The sequence below is a fragment of the Palaemon carinicauda genome, chromosome 25 (assembly GCF_036898095.1).
Source record: "Palaemon carinicauda isolate YSFRI2023 chromosome 25, ASM3689809v2, whole genome shotgun sequence".
Taxonomy (NCBI): domain Eukaryota; kingdom Metazoa; phylum Arthropoda; class Malacostraca; order Decapoda; family Palaemonidae; genus Palaemon; species Palaemon carinicauda.
Genome location: NC_090749.1, coordinates 37,360,576 through 37,365,575, shown reverse-complemented (window position 1 = coordinate 37,365,575; position 5,000 = coordinate 37,360,576).

Genomic DNA, 5,000 nt, shown 5'->3' with positions numbered 1-5,000 from the left:
TTGGATGATGAAGTTTACAAGGCGTAGATGGGGCGTTGGTAAGGCCAAAAGGCATGACCTCGTACTGAAAAAGTCCAAAGGGTGTAATGAAAGCAGATATTAACTTAGCTTTTTCAGTTAATCCTACCTGATAATAGCCCTTTAAGAGGTCTATCTTCGTTACAAACTTTGCTTGTCCTACTGAATCAATTAAATCATCAATGAGTGGCAAAGGGTAGGAATCTTTAATGGTAACATTGTTAATCTTTCTATAGTCTGTACAAAATCTGTAGCTACCGTCCTCTTTTGGAACTAGGATGCAAGGTGAAGCCCATGGCGATTTACTCTGTCTTGCTAGACCATGCCGGAGAAGATATTCGACTTCCTCCTTCATTTTGCTCTTCTCAGGACCCACACGATAGGACTGCTGACGAATGGGTGCTGTACCAGGAACCAGCTCGATGTCATGTAGCAGCAAATCACTTTTCCTGGGAAAATCATTAAAGAGAGTTGAATGGCTAGAGATTACATTCTTTAAGTCTTGCGACTGCCAAGGAGAGAGGTGGTTCAGGAATAGATCCAGGTTATTTAGAACCTCAGTATTGGTTTGTGGCATGGAGGAAGCAATAAGGTCTTCCAATGAATTGTCCTCTCCTGGAGTCTCTACCTTAAAATTAAGATTAACAACCGTCTCACTTGAACCATTTCCAGTTTCCCTAGAGTGATAAGCCTTAAGTAAATTAACATGAATGATCTGAGTGAGTTTTCTACGATCTGGAGTTTTGATAATGTAGGTATTATTGTTAACATTTTTTTATGATTGGATAGGGCCCACTAAACTTAGCTTTAAGAGGGGAACCAGGGACAGGAAGGTAGGCTAACACAAGGTCATTAGGTTTAAATTTTCTGACTTTACAAGCTTTGTCATAGTTTCTCTTCATTAAGATTTGTTGACCCCTTAATTTCTCCCCAGCAATTTTCCTAACCTGCATTAATGTGCTTTTAAGTTTATTCATATATTGTTGAATGGTTTGGCTAGACTCAGAAGGAGTGTTCAACCATTCCTCTTTAATTACTGAAAGCGGTCCTCTAACTGACCTCCCAAACAACATCTCGTAGGGTGAAAAACCAAGGGACTCATGGGGAACTTCCCTGATAGCAAACAGAAGGAAATCAATGCCCTCATCCCACTCAAGTTTACTTTTCAACACAAAATTTCCTAAGCATACTCTTAAGTTTGATGCCAACGCTCAAGGGCACCCTGAGACTCTGGGTGATAGGCAGCAGACAAAGTTTGTTTAATATTTAGTTCTTTAAGTACCTGGGCAAAAAGGTCACTGGTGAAATTCGAACCTCTATTACTTTGTATTTCCTTTGGGATACCAAAATTTGTGAAAACTTTCAGTAAAGAAAACAATGTTCTTAGCAGAAATGTTACGAAGAGGGATGGCAATAGGATATCGGGTCGTAGGACATATTAAAGTAAGCAAGTATTTATTACCTTTCTTGGTTTTTGGTAAAGGACCAACGTTATCTATAATTATCTTACTAAAAGGTTCATCAGCGACTAAGATCGGTTGTAAAGGTGCCTTGGGTATTACCTGGTTCGGTTTTCCTGATATCTGACATACATGACAAGTGCGAACAAATTCTGCTACATCTTTTTTCATATTAGGCCAATAGAAACTATTCAAAATCTTACAATAGGTCTTATGAATTCCTAAATGTCCTCCATAGGCATCATGAGCTATTTCCATTACAGAATTCCTAACAGAAAGAGGCAGCACAATTTGTCGCTTTTCGCTCCATGTGTCTTCACTAGATCTCTTAGGGGAACGGTAAAACCTCATTAACAAATCAGATTCAAAGTAAAAACATGGGGATTTGCTAATCTCACTTCTAGAAACTGCTTGGTCATGAAGCTTACTTAATGTGTTATCGTGCTTCTGAGCTTTAATAAGGTTATCTCTACTCATAACATTTCGTGCTTCAAAATTTACAGAAGTGACTTTAGATTCATCCGAACTAGATTTCTGGCTACGAGTGACAACACAGGAAGGATTTACAGAGCAATCAGGATCAGGTTCAATGTTTTCACCTACAGGTTTTTCCATTACAATGACGTTGGGAACTACCAAACGTCCTGCAAGGTCATTACCCAATAATAAAGTTACACCTTTTACTGGAAATTCAATATCTCTTATGCCTACCAGCACATTACCCTTCTTTATAGGACAATCAAGATGAACATTAGCAAGGGGAACTTTAGATATTTGTGAAAGGTCTTTCACGAGAACATGTTCATTAGTTACGTTAGCTTCAATATTAGGGAGAGCATTTCTCAATAGTAAACTTTGCGAAGCACCCGTGTCCCGAAGTATCCTGACTTTAAATTTATCTCCATCAGAGTTCAAAGCTACAGTTCCATCAAAAGTAAAATCATCAAATAGATTTACAGGCTTTTCAGAATGGATATGGGAGACAGGCTTAATCTGACCATCCGTTTTACCTTTGAAGTTAAGAAAAGGGTTAAATGGGTTCCGAAAAGGCAAAGAAGTTTTACATTTAGGATCTGGACAGTTTTTAATGGTGTGACCGTCTTTCTTACAATAACTACAACGAACATTAGACGCTTTTGCCATATCAGTCAGAGTTTCAGAGTTTTTAGCTGGAAATGGTTTTACATTCTGGTCTGTTCTCTTACTGTTGCCGAATTTATGTATTAAAGAGTAAGTGTCTGCTAGAGAAGCTGCCTTTAAAAAGTCTTTCTTCCCTATCCTCTAAATACATCATAATGTTCAAAGGAAGCTTTCGTTTAAACTCTTCAAGTATAACCAAATTCTCTAATTCAGCAAAAGTATTTACTGCAGCAGATTTTACCCATTTCCTAAACTCCCTTAATTTCTCCGAAGCGAATTCTACATAGGTTTGAGTTGTGAACTTAAGTTTTGTTACGAAAGGTCTGACGATATCCCTCGACAGAGATTGAAAACGCATCCAAAATTGCTTGTTTAACATTCTGGTAATCTGTCGTATTTTCGAGATGTCTACAAACTTTCGCAGCTTTCCCAGTTAATTTCGGCCTTAATAGCCAAACCCACTGTTCGCGTGGCCAATCCAAATGCAAGGCAGTCTCTTCAAAAGTCTGAAAATAATCTTCAGGATCATAATCTGTAAATGTGGGAACCAATTTAATGTTTTTTGCTAAATCAAACGGTTTCTCCTGAGCTTCCAAAAGCGAAATTTCATGTTCCTTATTCTCTCTAGAAAGCTTTGCTTTTTCCTGTTCAAATTTAAGTGCTAACGAAGATTCATAGTTCATTTTTTCTTTCTCTCTATCTAAAGCTAACTGAAGTTTAGCTTTCTCTATCTCGAATTCTAATTTAAGTTTCGACATATGTCTCTCTGACTCTACCCTTTGGGCTTCCGCTAATCTTTCAGATTCTAACCTTTTCTCTTCGGCTTGTTTCTCCAACCACGCAAATTGTCTCTCCGATTCTAATTTCTGTACTGCAAGTTTCTCGTGTTCAAGGGAAATGCGCTCATATTCTAACTGCTGCTCGTGGGCTAGTACTGCTGGTTCACGAGTTATATACTGTCTAGCTTCACTGCCTAGTTCACCCACACGCATATAATGCTCAAGAATCAAGTTGCGAATTTCATTCTTCCGCATACTACTCCTAGTTGCAATTGACAAATGACTAGCTAACTCAAGAAGCTCTAGTTTCTTAGCATTTGGGATACTAGCTAACTCAGCAGAGGGATCCGCAGCAAACTTCTGAACGTTAAATTGAGCCATGGTTAAAGTTTAAAGAAAACTTCCTTTAGTAAACAACTGAATTCCTGTTTTACAATTATAATAGATTAACACGTTCCTGCTGCCATTCAAGTACTTGCATTACAATCCACAATACAAAATTATAATGTTAGCGATTTTATAGTTTCCCGACAAAATTGAACAAACATTACAAGTAATACGATTATTTTCAGAGTTTAAAGGGAAAAGGGACAGTCCCGATTCGAAAGCAAAAGGTAATAAAGAATACGAGGGAGTGAAAAATTTTACATTCCCGATTCAAGCTGATATGGAGGAACTAAGGAAATAACCTGTTGGTCCTAAACAAGCGTTATTTACTCCAAACAACTTGAATGACAACTTACAAAATTGAACGTCGGCGCAGAGAAAAAATAAAGTAAATAAAAGGTTTAAACGATTCCTCACCTATCGTATAAACTACGCGATCCTGGTATCGTCTAACCCAGGGGAAATGACTGCACAAGTTGTAGTTGTAATTATATAAGGACAAAATATGGATAAGAGCTTCCGGATAGCTCTCGTGAGTCTCGAGGAGTCGTCGACTCTGTGAGGGCGAAAATGAAAAAATATACTACTGCGTTGTCATTACCCAAAAAGTGCAAACCGTCCATAACCAATTAACGAAAATGGTTTCACAGCGCGCACATATATATCCATAACCATACTACTGCGTTGTCATTACCCAAAAGAGCAAACCGTCCATAACCAATTAACGAAAATGGTTTCACAGCGCGCACATATATATCAATAACCCTAATAACAGGTATTCAGAATGTTTACAATAAATCTTGAGTGAAACTAAAAGTATTGAACACTATTTGCGGCGACAATTGTTTAACTGAATGAATCCTCAATATGGTAAAAGATATATCCCGGACTAGGCCCCCAATTTATGTGACGACTTTATGGCCAAGGTTCAGAGAATAATAAGTTCCATAGGGCACATAAAATAATTAATGAAAGGTTTAATTTCAAAACAGAACAAAATTTAACACTTTAATAATGAAACAGTTTACATAATTACGTTAATCTCTTTCTTACCGAAATAAACCAGAAAACACTCAAACAATCCTGCACCGCACAAATAACAAAATCAATAACCTTAATATAATAAATTTCAAACATAAAACACGTTACCAATTCCACTAAGGTTCACTCAAGACTTATATTAAAGAACATTAATACATTACAAAAACCGAGGAAT